The sequence below is a fragment of the Ranitomeya variabilis genome, chromosome 4 (genome assembly GCF_051348905.1).
Source record: "Ranitomeya variabilis isolate aRanVar5 chromosome 4, aRanVar5.hap1, whole genome shotgun sequence".
Classification (NCBI taxonomy): Eukaryota; Metazoa; Chordata; class Amphibia; order Anura; family Dendrobatidae; genus Ranitomeya; species Ranitomeya variabilis.
This window is the reverse complement of record NC_135235.1, coordinates 633,634,673-633,650,368: the sequence shown is the minus strand read 5'-3', so window position 1 is coordinate 633,650,368 and position 15,696 is coordinate 633,634,673. Positions and strand designations below refer to the sequence as shown.

Below are 15,696 nucleotides of genomic sequence, written 5' to 3'. Positions count from 1 at the left end.
CCCCCTCCTCCCCTTTCTGAATAGGTCTAATTCTATTTTCTCTAGTCACCTTCCACGACTGCATAGGAGGAATACCAACCAATTCTGCACTAGGGGGGACAACAGCATGGAGTACTTTCCAGCCAAAGGCTAGATCCCTATTAGACAAGTCCAACCTATAGTGTCTGGTAAAGGTATGGAGTGAAGACCATGTTGCCGCCTTGCAGGTCTGCGCTGTGGATGCACCTGCTCTCTCAGCCTAGGAGACTGAGGTAGCCCTTGTAGAATGAGTCTTGATTCCAGCCTGGGGAGTCATGTTCTGGGCCAGATATGATTCAGATATGGCCCTTTTAATCCAGTTCGCGATGGTACCTTTCACCACTTTCTTCCCTCTATTTCGACCCGATGGATGTATAAATAAATTCTGGTCAACTCTCCAGGGTCTGGTTTGTTCTAAGTAGCTTAAGATTGTATGCCGAATATCGAGAGTATGGAACTCCTCCTCCTTCGGATTTGCCAGATTTTGACAAAAGGAGGGGAGGATGAAGTCCTGTGACCGGTGGAAATCAGACACTACTTTAGGGAGAAAGGATGGATCAAGACAGAAAACTATAGAGTCATCTCTAATTATTAAGTAAGGTTCTCCTATGGATAAAGCTTGTAACTCTCCTACACGTTTTGCTGTGGTAATGGAAACAAGGAATTCTGCTTTGTATGAGAGGAGTTGAGGAGTACAGGAAGACAGGCTCAAACGGTGGAAGTGTGAGACCTTTGAGGACCAAATTTAGATCCCAAGAAGGGACGATAGACTGCTTCCTGGGATGCCCTCTAAGGGCCGATATCATGAATCTCAAAATCCAACGGTAGTTGGCCAAGTCTTGATCGAATACCGAGCTCAGAGCAGAGACCTGAACCTTTAGGCTGCCGTCACACTAGCAGTATTTGGTCAGTATTTTACATCAGTATTTGTAAGCCAAAACCAGGAGTGGGTGATAAATGCAGAAGTGGTACATATGTTTCTATTATACTTTTCCTCTATGTGTTCCACTCCTGGTTTTGCCTTCCAAATACTGATGTAAAATACTGACCAAATACTGCTAGTGTGACTTCAGCCTCAGAGTACTGGGTTTAAGGCCTAACTCTAACCCTCTTTGTAAAAAATCCAATATTTGTGTGGAAGGGATCTGGTAGACTAGGAAGACACCAGGATGAGAACTTCTTCCACACTTTATTATAAATAGCGTTGGTGACTGGTTTCCTGGATTTTTGCAAAGTAGTAATTACTGTGTCTGAAAACCCTCTGGCACATAACACCTGGGCTTCAGTAACCAGACAGCCAGATTCAGCTTTTTAGGATTTGGATGACAGAGAGGGCCCTGCAACGGAAGGTCGGATTCTAATGGTAGATAGACTGGTACGTCTATTTGGAGCTTGATGATGAGATTGAGATAGCTCCTTGTCCACATCGGAGCTACCAGGATGGTTGGCACCTGGTCTTCCCGGATCTTGTGAACAGTTTTTGCTAGCATTGGAATTGGAGGAAATGCGTATGCCAACCGGAAATTCTACTTCTGAGGAAAGGCATCCACCCCCTTGGACTTGTCCCTGGGGTTTAGTGAAAAATAGGCTTAGACCTGAGCATTTTGGCTTGAAATCAGCAAATCGATTTCTGGTAGGCCCCATCTGTTTATCAGCATCATGAAGATTCCCTTGTTCAGGCTCCACTCCCCTGCCTGTATGTCCTGATGGCTCAGAAAATCCGCCTAAATGGCTGGAGGACCCTTTTAAATGGACATCTGTTAGGGAGAGATGTTTTTTGGCCCAACAAAATATTCACCTCGAAATGGCGTTTAGACTGTCAAACCTCGTGCTCCCCTGATGCTTGAGGTGGGCTACTGTAGTCATGTTGTCTGAATATACTCTGACATGGCGTCCAGAGATCAGACTGCCTGCTGTCTGAAGAGCTGCCTCCACTGCCTTCAGCTCCCTGAAGTTGGAGGACCTGGCACTTATCTTCTGACTCCAGCGCCCCTGGAACGGAGTATGAGATACTATAGCCCCCCCCAGCCTCTCCTGCTGGCATCGGATGTTATCGTAACCAGTGGAGATTGAGACCAGTTTACCCCTCTGTGAAGGTTTTCGAGATTCAACCACCAGGCCAGGGAGGCCCTTACACGCCCCTGGAGTTTGCACCCTTTTGTTCAATGAGCTGGGATCCCGTTCCAGTTCTTGAGAATATGGGTTTGAAGAATCCTGGAGTGGGCCTGAGCCCAGGACATGGATTGAATACACGCCGTAGGGAATTTTTGCTTCCTGAGCTCTGAGACCTGTGCCATCACCACCAAACAATGATCCTCTGGTAGACAGGGCTTCTGTTTCCCAGAGTCTAGAAGGACCCCTAGAAATCTTCTCGTTTTGGAAGGCTGGAGCTGAGATTTCTTTATGTTTGGCAGCCTTCCCAGAGACTGCAGAATGTCCAGAGATTTTGCCACATGACCCCTGAGAATCTGAGCAGAAAGGCCTATGACCAGCAGGTCGTCCAGATGCAGATGCCTTGTCCTCGGATATATGGCACAGCTTCTGCCATTATCCTGAAAAAGACCATTGGCGATGAGGAGATGCTGAAGGGGAGTATGTTGAACTGATAGTACCTCACTTGCTGGTTCTGCTGCACTGCAAACTTCAAATACTTCCTGTGTCGAAGATGAATTGACACATAAAAGTAAGCATCCTTCAGGTCGATGGTTGTCATGGAGAAATGAGGACCTATCAGGTGAATAGCTAATTTTACTGATTCCATCTTTAATCTGCAATAGGAAACGTGCCCATTGAGATTCTTTTTTTGTAAATTCTTTATTTAAGAATAAATGATAATACAGAAAACAAGTAAAGCATAATGTTATCTTGTATGATGAACAGCATTCAACTTTCAGATGCTATGGATTTAAAAGGAGAGGAACAGGGAAATGGTGAGGAGAAGGGAAGGGGGAGCACAACCTGGTAGAATAGGGGTAAGGGTAATTGGGTGTTGGAGGAGGAAAGGAGAAAGTAGGGGAAAAATTGAAGGAAAGGGTAGGGATAGGGTATTTAAACTAGTACAGCATGAAATGGTACCATAGTGTAAGTTTTAGCAAAGAGCAAATAAATTCTATGAAAATACAGCCAGCTCTTACAAATAACATCTGGGGCACACGTCAAGAAGCAATAGTGAAATCAATTATAGCCGCTTGCTCGTAACTCCTTCCAGGGGGCCCAAATCCTAACGAACAGATCGTGGGTGTTCATTTCCCAGCTAGATAATTCTTCGAGTCTCGAGATTTGGTCAATTTTGGACAGCCATTCAGTTATTGTTGGTGTCTGTGTTTCCTAGGTCTGTAATTGCTAGATGGGCAGGAAAGTAGAACCTCAGGAGCCTGTAAATTAGTTTTAATTAACTTTAGTCTCTTAGGCTGTGTGCACACGTAGCAGATTTTTTGCGTTTTTTTCACGGTTTTTCGCTATAAAAACCGCGAAAAACACGCTAACATTAAGCATCCTATGTAACAAAATGCAATCCGCATTTTTTGTGCACATGCTGCATTTTTTTCCTGAGCGGAATCGCAATCCAGAAAAAAATGCAGCATGTTCATTAAAATTGCGGAATCGTGGCGATTCTGCACACATAGGGGTGCATTGATCTGCTTACTTCCTGCACGGGGCTGTGCACACCATGCGGGAAGTAAGCAGATCAAGTGCGGTTGGTACCCAGGGTGGAGGAGAGGAGACTCCTCTACGGACCGGGCACCATATAAGTGGTAAAAAAAAAAGAATTAAAATAAAAAAATAGCGATATACTCACCTTCGGGCGGCCCGACCTCAGCGGCTTCTGTGATGTGTGTGAAGGACCTGCGATGACGTCGAGGTCACATGACCGATCACGTGACCGCTACGTCAATGGAAGGTCCTGAACACACAGCATTAGGAACGGAAGCCGCTGAGGTGAGTATAACCTTTTTTTTTTATTATTTTTAACATTCTACCTTTTACTATAGATACTGCATGGGCTGCATCTATAGTAAAAAGTTGGTCACACTTGTCAAACACTATGTTTGACAAGTGTGACCAACCGGTCAGTCAGTTTTCCAAGCGATGCTACATATCGCCTGGAAAACGCTAGCTTTCTGCAAGCTAATTATGCCTGCAAAACGCTAGTTTTCTGCGGGTATATGTATGCTAATTCTGCATGCGATATACCCGCGGCAGGAGGCGCATAATTGCCGCGGAAATTTCCGCGGCAATTCTGCTACATGTGCACATAGCCTTAAGGAGCTTATTAATCTCCTCCCAAAATTTAGTCAATTTAGGACATTCCCAAAATATATGAGTGTGGTGGCCCAAAGAACTATGACACCTCCAACATGAGCTGTCGTCTAACAGTCCTAGATGGGTCAACTTAACAGGAGTCAAATGCCATCTGGTCAAGATTTTGTAGGCGTTTTCTTGAAGTAGTATACATCGGGAGAATCCTCGTGCATTGGCTAGCATTTTTGAGGTTTGCGTCTCTGTAAAAGTCACCCCCATCTCCAACTCCCAGGAATGAATAAATGTAGGTTTAGAGTAGTTGTTGATGGAGTTGAGAATAGACTCGAGAAACGCTTTTCATTTCAGGGTGAGGGTTTTTTTTACATTATATCAAGCCATGACCATTTAGATTTATGGAGAAACTTCTTTTTGAAAGTAAAGCGTGTGCGTCTAATATGTTGAGTTTGAAGGAAGTTTTTTGGGTCGTGTCAGGGCGCCTGTAGGTCAGGTCCCTCTATGAAGGATTTTCTCATTATAGAAGTTCTTCAAAGGTTCCTTGTGGAGTGAAGGCCATAATCCGTAAGGGTCTCTATAGCTTGGGTCTAATAAGAATGGTATGGAGCAGATTGGGGCAAACGCAGAGGGGAAGGAGTCTAGAGGAAGTTCCTTATTTAATAAACGCCTGATTTTGAGTGTTGTCGAAATCACCTCATCCAGTCTGAATTAGTTAGGAGGTTTAGCCAGTGACGAGAGACAAGGTATTCCCGTTGGTCCCAGCAATTCTAGGTCCACATTATCGCAGTCTCCTTTCTCGAAGCTGGTTACAATCTTAAGCCATCTACATATGTGGACTGCTTGGAAATATAAAGCCGGGTCAGGGACTTTCAAACCACCGGTCAATGACGAGCGGGAAAGAAATCTATATGTGATTCTAGCAGGTTTCTGTTTCCAGATAAATTTGGCTATTGTAGACTGGAGGTTTTTAAAATAAGTTTTTGGGATATGGATCGGGACCATGTTTAACGTGTATAGGATTATTGGCATGATGTACGTCTTGAAGACGTTAATGCGTCCTAACCAAGACAAAGTGGGTAAATTATATGATTTCAGTAAACCTTGCACCTTTTTAGATAGAGCGGAATAGTTTGCTTTGAAGAGTTGGCTAGGGTCTCTTGTAATATCTATACCTAGGTATTTTATAGAATGCGTAGCCCAAGAGAAAGGGCACAAGGAGTGTAGCTCGGTGAGTCGCGAGTGGGGGAGGGAGATGTTTAAGGCTAATAGATTTTGCAGTATTGATTTTAAAATTGGATAGAAGCCCAAATTGTTGAAAAATTTCTAGAATTTTTGGGAAGGCTTGGAATGGGTTGGCGATCAAGAAAAGTAAGTCATCTGCAAATGCTAAAGTTTTTAACTCCAACGAGCCAATCCTCAGCCCCTCGATAAGAGTTTCCTGTTTATTGTTTGAATTAAGGTTTCTATGATTAAATAAATAATGACGGGGACAATGGGCATCCCTGCCTCGTACCATTGTGGATATTAAAGCTATCTGACAGGGTGCCGTTCACTCGTACCTTAGCCGTAGGTTGCATGTAAAGGGAGAAGATTGCATCAATAAATTGCGATGGGAAGCCAAACTTAATCAAAGTCTGTTCCATGAAGCACCAGCTCACCCTGTCAAATGCTTTTTCAGCATCTGTTGATAGGAGGACCAAGGGGGTCCCCATATTCTTAGCGAAGGCTATTGACTAAATAATTTTGGCTGAGTTATCTTTACCTTCTCTACCCTTCACAAATCCCACTTGATCTGTGTGGATCAATTTGGGTAAAAAGGAGCTCAATCTATTAGCTAGGAGTTTAGCCCAAAGCCTAATGTCTGAATTTAGAAGGGAGATGGGTCTGTAACTAGAGCAGGCTGTGGAGTCTTTGCCTTCTTTAGGAATTACCGAGATATAGGCTTCTAGGGGTTGTCTAGGTAAAGTTTGACCTTCTAGGAGCGAATTGAATAAAGATACCAAATGAGGTAGAAGTTGTTCAATAAATTTTTTGTAGTAAATAATAGGAAGTCCATCAGGGCAAAGAGCCTTCCCATTGGGGATCAGTGCTAACATGTCTAGTATCTCTTTAGGAGAGATAGGTGCTAATAATATTTGGTGGCCCTCAACAGAAACTTTAGGGAGCTTTAGGGGTGCAAGAAATTCATTTATTTTGGTGAGAATTTCAGATGGGTCTCCTAATTGTGGTGATGCGGGTAAGTTGTAGAGGCTTTCATAGAAGGATCTAAGCTCTTCTGCAATGTCAGGAGTCTTGTATTTGCGTGACTTGTCTGTAGATAGAATGTGGTTTATAAACTTCCGTTCATTGCGTTTTTTAAGTAATGAAGTCATTAGTTTACTGCCTCGGTTTCCATGTAAGTAGAATCTCTGTTGACTCCTCATGTAAATTTTGGCTGACTGGATGTTAAGAACATTTTTTAAAGTATTTCTCAAATCTAATAACTCGTTTTGTATTGGTTTGCTTTGGGATTTTTTATGGATCTTCTCAAGGGTGTTAATTTGATGAATAATTGATATTATTTGTTTTGACCTTTCCTTCTTGACAAATGTGCCCAGAGCTATGAATTCGCCCCTCATAACAGCTTTGTGTGTTTCCCATATGATGGTAGGTGGGGGTCCTGAATTAGAATTTTCTTGAAAAAAGTAATTAAGGGTGTCCGTTAGTTTAGTTAGATGGATATCAGAAGCTAACAGGGTTTCATTTAGGGACCAAGTCATTGCCCGTCTGGGCAGAGAAGCAATGTTCATTTCTAAAAAGATGGGGGCATGATCTGACAAAGTTATATTGTCAATTGTAGCCGAATTAATGAATTGAAGGTGAGACGTCGTTGTTAAAAGGTAGTCAGTTCTGTGGTAGGAGTTGTGGGGGTGGGGGGGTGAATAGAAGGTGTAGTCTCTATCTGCGGGGTGTAGTGTCCTCCAAGTATCTATTAGATTTAACGATTGTAGGGAGAGGGTGCAATTTTCTGAGGGCTTTTTGAGCCAAGTGAGTCTTCCCTGACGATGTGTCCAAGAACGGATTGAGACGTAGGTTAAAGTCACCTCCCACCACCAATACTCCCTCCGTGAATAGCTTCAGGGTTTGTAGTGTTTTGCATAGCCAGCTTATTTGATTATGGTTTGGAGCATATAGGTTACATAAGGTCACTTTGGTATTGGCAATAAGGCCTTTAAGAATTATAAATCTACCCTCTGGGTCTGACAGAGAGTCTTTTAAAAAATAAAAATAATTTTTATTTATATAGCGCCAACATATTCCGCAGCGCTTTACAACTTATAGAGGGGACTTGTACAGACAATAGACATTACAGCATAACAGAAATCACAGCTCAAAACAGATACCAGTAGGAATGAGGGCCCTGCTCGCAAGCTTACAAACTATGAGGAAAAGGGGAGACACAAGAGGTGGATGGTAACAATTGCTTTAGTTATTTGGACCAGCCATAGTGTAAGGCTCGGGTGTTCATGTAAAGCTGCATGAACCAGTTAACAGCCTAAGTATGTAGCAGTACAGGCACAGAGGGCTAATAACTGCATAAAGTGTATGAGAACATGATAAGAGGAACCGGATTATGTTTATTTTTATTTATTTATTTATTTTTAGGCCACACAGGGATAGTTAGGTTAATGCGTTGAGGCGGTAGGCTAGTCTGAACAAATGCGTTTTTAGGGCATGCCTAAAACTGTGGGGATTGGGGATTAATCGTATTAACCTGGGTAGTGCATTCCAAAGAATCGGCGCAGCACGTGTAAAGTCTTGGAGACGGGAATGGGAGGTTCTGATTATGGAGGATGCTAACCTGAGGTCATTAGCGGAGCGGAGGGCATGGGTAGGGTGGTAGACTGAGACCAGAGAGGAGATGTAGGGTGGTGCTGAGCCATGGAGTGCTTTGTGGATGAGGGTAGTAGTTTTGCACTGGATTCTGGAGTGGATGGGTAGCCAGTGTAATGACTGGCACAAGGTAGAGGCATCGGTGTAACGGTTGGTGAGGAATATGATCCTGGCAGCAGCATTCAGGACAGATTGGAGCGGGGAGAGTTTGATAAGAGGGAGGCCGATTAGTAGAGAGTTACAATAGTCTTTTAGAGTAAAAGGTACATTTTTGTCTATAAGTATGCAAACTCCTCTAGAGGCCGAAGTACCAGTGCTGTGAAATCCGTGGGGAAAGTAGGATCTGGACATGTCTGGGACCCTGTTGTGCTTAAAATGTGTTTCCTGTAGAAAAGCAATGTTTGTTTGTTTTTAATGTAGGAATCTCAGAATTTGACTTCACTTATTTGGGGACCGTATGCCTTTAACATTATAAGAGGCCAAAATTATGTTGGACGAGGGGTTACACTTAATCATGGCTGCGTAAAAGAGGAAGCTCGAGGTGCTCTTGAAATGTAACAATGGAAGGTACCTATGCCGGGGAAAAGAAAGGGGAACATATATATACAAACAGAATGCCCATCTGCCGCAGAGGCGGGGGCCAGGGAGTCCTCCTATAGCAGGTAGGGTGGGTGCAATCTCATGCACGAGAGGCAATCTGTCAAACAAAAGATCAATTTAACAATATCTAAAAACCTTATAGAACTAATATGAAAGAAAACCATAACGGTAGAAGACACAAGTGTACCACGAGCATATCAAAACAATGATGTGAAGAGTGAGAAGCTCAAGGGGGGGCTTCTTTTTAACTCCCGATTTCCCCTGTATGGGGGACGCCCCTCTCTTGACTGGGGTCCAGTCACCATGTCTCTCCGGAATAGCTCTCAAGGGGGAAGGCGAGTGTGGATCCATGTCCATTGGGAGCCAAGAGAGGATCTCCATAGGAGTAAGATCGAAGGCCTCCCAAACTCCAGGAAGGTCATCCGGGCTTCTTACAATGACTTGTTTACCTCCTCCATGTATCGCCAGGCCAAAGGGGAAAAGCCACCTATAAAGGATCTTCCTGGAGCGCAGTGTCAAGTAGTGGTTTCAGGACCCTACGTTTCAATAGGGTGGAAGGAGCCAGATCTTGAAAAATCTGAATGGGGGATCCCTCATAGCAGAGGGATTTTTTATCTCTGGAGGCCATCATTAAGGCAGCAGTATCTAGATAGTTCAGCAATCCACAGATAACATCTCTTGGTGGGTCTGTGGGCTTGGGTTTTGGTCTCAGCGACCTGTGGACTCGTTCGATGATGATCTGATCGCATTTTTCCTGAGGTAACAGTAAAGCAAAAATCTCTTTGGTAGCCTTCTCCAGTATCTCCTGAGACACACTTTCGGGTAAGCCCTTGATTCTAACGTTTTTTATCCGGCTCCTGTTCTCCTGGTCTTCCAACGCAAGAGACGCGTTGTTTAGTTGGTGTCTGTGGAATTCCAAGTGGTCCTTCATTGAATTTGATTGATGGCCAATAGCGGATTGAGTGTTCTCTAGTGATTCAACTCTATTTCCTATGTGTGAGAGATCTGCCCTCATACCAGCAATTTCAGCTATTAGAGGTTTCATGGCCTGAGATAGAGACTTCCTGAAGAATGATCTAGAAAGTTTCCTGAATCAGATTGGGGGAAGTCACTTCCAGAAGCCTCATCGCTAGAATCAGAGTCTTCCATTAGTTCTTCTGTGCCAGTATTAGGGTTAGAGTTTTTAAGTATAGCTTTAGTTGTTGTTTTTTGTTTAAGAAACTTTTCCATATCACCCTGTTTTCCTTGGTAGAGGTCTGGAGTTAAACTCAGCACGTTCTTTGCTCGTCTTCACCATTATGACTGTTTGGGTCCAGATATGTTAGCTTCTAAAATCGCCTCCCGTCCATGAAGGGATTAGGTAGTTTTAATCATGGTGTAGACAAAAGAAAAGTTTATTTAGCTAATCTTTTTGGTGTGTTCGGATCTAGAATGCAGCATGGACACTAGGTGTCACTGTTCGGTCAGTGGAGAAGATTAGTGTCTTGCTGAGCATAATTTGCACATTATGAAATTAGATCACAATTCTTGTTTTGTATATTAAATGTCATCAGGGGCGCTGCTATCATGAAGCAAGTTGAGGACTTTGCTTCAGGCAGCAGCTCATCCCTCAAGCCAGGAGGCGGCAGAGCGGCGGTCAGAACACGTGGTGCTGTTGCCGACTCTCCCTGTAATCCCTGCAGACCAGTAGCGTAGCTACTGGGGGGGGGGCAGAGGGGGCCATTGCCCCGGCCCCAGTCACCTGAAGGGGCCCACCGGGAGATCCACTGCCGAGTCTGAGGTGTCAGGGAGAGAGCAGCACAATGCCGGCTGCAGAGCCTCCCTCCGTGCAGAGTGCAATGTGGTCTCACCCGAGGAATCTCTTCCTGGCTGTCAGCAGCTGCAGTTACCTTCTGGCTGTGCAGTGTGTGCACGCTTGGTTTGGCTGAGGCACGCTGGGTCCTAGTGCCCTCCCTGCATCTATCTGGACGCTTCCTGGTTCTTCTCACTGTCTGCCTGAAAACTTCATCAGTTAGGCTACGTTCACACTAGCGTTGTGCGCCGTTGCGTCGGCGATGCAACGCACAACGCACGCAAAAACGCGTCAAAACGCACGCAAAAACGCTGCGTTTTGCGACGCATGCGTCGGTTTTTGCCGAAAATCGGACGCAAGAAAAATGCAACTTGTTGCGTTTTCTTGGTCCGACGCTTGCGGCAAAAAAGACGCATGTGTCGCACAACGCAACAAAAAAAAACGCATGCGTCCCCCATGTTAAGTATAGGTGCGCATGACGCATGCGTCGCCGACGCAAACCCGACGCACATTAGCTTAACGCTAATGTGAACGTAGCCTAAGTGGGGATGGAATTCATTAGAGTAATTCGATTTAGGCATATCATGGTCACTGAGGGGGTGAATGTGAGAGGATTGTGGTATTGTAGGGGCTGAAGTGGGAGAGGAGGACAGGGCACTGTGGGGTAAATGTGAAACGATGCGGGTTATGGTGGGTGTGCAGGGGGACAGGGCACTGTGGGGGTGAATGAGAGGATGGTGGTATTGTGAGAAGGGGACAGGGTACTGGGGGTGAATGGGAGAGTTTGAGGGTATTGTGAGGGCTGACGTGCGTGAGGGGGCACTGGGGGGCTGATTATTATTATACTGTTTAATGTTATGAGATATTCACTCCATCATATGTGAGGGTATGTGTCCTCGAGGTGTATTGGCTGCGCTTTGGACGCAGCAGATACCCCGCTCCACCCAAAGCGCTGCCCCCTGTTGTACACGCGGTGATTCCGCATATATATTCATTGAACACAGGTGGAATCACCGCATCCTATTCATAGACTATTTTATTTATCTTGTGGAGATGGAGCATTTCCACAAGATAAATAGACATGCTGCTGTCTAGCAAGACGTGCCACATGTCTGGTTACGCAGGTCTGCCACCTGCGTCTATGTACACATAGTGGAGATGGGATTTCATAAAATCCCCTCCACTATGCTGTAACATCTGGAAGCTGCGGTTTCGACGCTGCGGATGTACACAGCGTCCAATCCCCAGCAAAAACCCAAGCAATACGCCCCTTGGAAACCTACCCTAATAGTTGCTGTCTTGGGGGCTGGAGATGGGGAGGTCGGGGGCTTTTTATTATTGCGAGCTGGGTCTTTTATAAGTATTAGTTAAACAAGCATAGCAAAGAAGGTTAATATTACTATAACAAGGATAAGTATTAACATAAGGGCGCAGACAGACACTGTATAACTCATGCGAGGATCGCATTACAATCCTCGGACTGGCCCTGACACCTCTCCTGACATAAGCTTGACAGCGTGATAGATTACTATGCAACTGTCAGCCTCAGGTCAGGAGAGCCGACGGTCAGTCCGAGGATTGCGATGCGATCCTCACATGAGAAATACGTCAGTCTGTCTGCCCCCTAACAAATATAACAATACAGTAACCACGGGCTGCATTCTATGTTATAAGAATACATTGCTTATAATTAAATTATTGAAGGGAACCTGTAATAGAGCCACCTTCAGCAGCACTAAGGCTGCATTCTGTGAAGGTGGCTCTTATGTTTTTGATCCCTAGTAACGCTGAAATATTCTCTTTTATAAATTGCGTGCACTGACGCCGCTACCATGAGGCGACTTGAGCTCTTTGGCTCAGGCGGCAGAAGAGAGGGGGCGGCAGATTCTGTAACTGGATTTGCGCTGCTAGGTTTTTTTTGTTTTTTTTTTAAACTCCGGGGTCAAGTGCCCGCCCCCCTCCTCCCTCCTGCCCCCCTCCCTGAAGACGTAATACTCACCTTCCTCCAGCGGTGGCTGCAACTGTGTCTCAGCGCCGGCAGTGCGTCCTGTCTTCAGCGGTCACATGGTACCATCATTAAGGTCATGAATATGCGCATATTCATCACCTTAATGAGCGCTACCATGTGACCGCTGAAGACAGGAAGGAAGACGCTGCAGAGATGCTGGGAAGTTCTGCGCCGCCCGGTGAGAGGTGAGTATGACAGGGAAAAAGTATGGGGGAGCCACGCACGCAGGGGAGAAGGATGGGGAAGCCACGCACGCAGGGGAGAACGATGGGGGAGCCACGCACGCAGGGGAGGAGGATGGGGGAGCCACGCACGCGGGTGGGAGGATGGGGGAGCCACGCACGCAGGGTGGGAGGATGGGGGAGCTACGCACGCAGGGTGGGAGGATGGGGGAGCCACGCACACAGGGTGGGAGGATGGGGGAGCCACGCACTCAGGGTGCGAGGATGGGGGAGCCACGCACACAGGGTGCGAGGATGGGGGAGCCACGCACACAGGGTGCGAGGATGGGGGAGCCACGCACACAGGGTGGGAGGATGGAGTATAAATATGGAGTATAAATACTAGGCCCTATAGGGGGGACACTGTATAGAAAGGAGAGGTCAGTGTAAAGAGCATGTACCATAAGAGGGACAGTGTGGGGGTCACATTTTGTGCAGACAATATAGTGGGGCAATTTTTCATTCAGGAGCATTATGACACTTGTATCTTTAAGGGCATCATGTGGAGACTTTCTGCAAAAGAGCGGAGAAGATGGAAGTCTGCAGAGACGGCTGTGGATGAGAAAACTCATCATAGGGTCTGAACAAGATGAAGAAAAGGAGAACGACTCCAGAGACGACGTCATCTATAAGGTACCTGGATGTAAATGTTATTTGTGATACTGACTAACTCATGTTTTTATTTATGTTAGGAGCATTAAAGGGGATGTCCAGGTTTGTAATGAGTCTGCAGTCATTCTTTGTGACTGCAGACTTCTGACTTCTCACAGTGCGCACTGCACGCTGTCAGGATTCTCTCGTGCCGGTGATTTACATACATGCGGTCACGTGCTGACTAGACATGCGTGGCCCCACTCTATGAAAATGAACTGAGCGAGGCCGGGCACGTCTAGTCGGAATGTGGTCCGAAGTATACAAATCACATGCTTGTGCTGACATGACCGTCCACCGGCCAGGGAGAATCCTAAATGTGTGCAGTGCATTAGTTGTGAGAATTCAGAAGCTGCGATGTCAGGATTCAGCTCTGCAGGTTCCAGTCGTCACATGGACACGTCACTCATATGCGATTTTCATACTCATGGTCCTGTGACAACGAGCTTCTCTTCTCGCTTCTCTCAGTTTTTCACTGAACATTGAGAGCATTAGGGAGAGGAGCTCGTGGGTACATGACTTAGTGTGCAAATCACATATGTCCTGGGGGGGAGGGGGGGCCAAAATGAATTCTTGCCCCTGGTGCCAGAAACCCTAGATACACCTCTGCTGGTATGCTACTGTGAGCGGCGATTACCGGGTTCGGTGGAGGGTTGTGTGTGCACAGGCAGTGAGGCAGGGACTGTGTGTGTGTGTGTGTGTGGGGGCGCCATTTTTCCTTTCGTCTCAGGCAGCAGAGAGGCTAGGTTCACCCCTGAATGTCACAATGTAATTGTCTTCTAGGGCACCATCTCTGTAGCAGTGTACATAAATCTCTGAGTCTCAGGGAGGCACCAGCGTCAGAGAAAGCAGATATTAAGTGATTAAAGTTCGTGCCTGTTTGTCCCACACCAGGGTGTTATTAGTGTATTAACTTCTCTTTTAAATTGGCCCAGATAACAATGGGTATGGGGCAGCAGTAAGGGAGGTATTTTGGTGCGTTATGGAGAGGAAGAGTTCACAGCTTGATTGTATTCACAGAAGAGCTTCTCACAGCTTCCTGCAGGGACAGCAAGATGGCGTCGGGAATGGCGGGAAATCCCCAGGGTCTCCTCAACTCCCCGAGACACTCTCCCCCAGCAACACAACCGCTGGGCCAGGCGGAGCACAGAGCGGCACAGTCCAACAGCGGGTCTACTCGGCGAACACTCCGCCAGGTGCGTCTCTCCTAACGTCCAGCGCACCCTGTCAGAAGGCAGCGGCCGGAGCTCAGCAACACAGTTCCGCATCGCACAGAGGGAGGGGAGGTGTGCTGACGCGCAGGGACTCCGGCATCGGTAAGTGGCGAATCGTTCAGGCGTGGGTGCTTAGCTGGGGCGGAGAAGGGCTATCCAGGGTAGGAGGCGATGTGTACCTTCTCGGTGGCCCCGCCACTCGCCGTGCTCCCGGTCCGAGCAGCCGTCAAAATGGCGGCGTCTCTGTCGCGTCCCTTTCCCTCCACTTAGGTCCGCCGGTATTTTGAAGGAGCGATACGCTCCTCTTGTCCCCTGTGTCCTCCTCGGGTGGTCGCAGCTCTTTTAGCTAATTAGTGGGGTTATTTGGCTTATTGTAGCCAAAAAAGAGCCTCTAGGAAGCAGTTTCAGAGCAAGACCCCTAGTGAGATGCGACTGCTCCCTCTCACTATCAGGCCATGCCCCTCCGATTGAGATTCTTTAGGCTTATGGTGATAGTGCCTCCCCTGAAGGTTTTCTTACAAAGAAGAGCCAGGAATAGTGACCTCATCTCCATTCATCCGCTGGTACCAGATAAATTGCTTTTGATCTTAGTAGATCCTGAAGCCCCGATAACAGCAATGACTGGGCTCCTTGGGATGGTAGGGAGGTGACTCTCAGACCCCGAGGATGGGAGGACTCGAACTCTATAAGAAGGCCCTCCTTGATGACATTGAGGACCCAAAGGCTACTGGAGATGGCCTGTCAATGGAAAAAGTTTGAGAGCCTTCCCCCCACCGGGTTGGAGTCATTGCTTATTCTGTTGGTGTTGTTGGGAAACAAGGATGTTCTTCCTCCTTCCTTTAGCATAACTCCATCTCCCAATTTTCCCTTTGTCTGGGAGGTCTGAGGCTGAGAGGGATGAAAAAAGTGCCTCCTGGGGGCTTTCTGCTCGGGAAGAGCCTTCTTCCTATCTGTGGCCTTTTCGAGAATTTTGTCAAGAGCTGGCCCAAAGATGTATTTGCCCTTTAAGGGGATGGAAGATAATTTGATTTTAGAGGTGACATCCCCACTCCAGATTTTTAT

The 15,696-nt window shown here is 46.5% G+C and overlaps 1 protein-coding gene across 4 annotated transcripts in view; it reads left to right on the top strand.

Moving 5' to 3' along the window:
• LOC143767210 (uncharacterized) overlaps positions 1-4,109 on the top strand; it is a 249,585-nt gene extending 245,476 nt beyond the window's left edge. For 2 of the 4 annotated variants that reach the window (XM_077255355.1, XM_077255357.1), the window contains exon 12: positions 25-4,109. The gene's annotated coding sequence lies outside the window, so the exon portion shown is untranslated. The remainder of the gene's footprint in view (positions 1-24) is intronic. The other 2 variants (XM_077255354.1, XM_077255353.1) reach the window with 1 other exon arrangement.
• Positions 4,110-15,696: the final 11,587 nt, after the last annotated feature.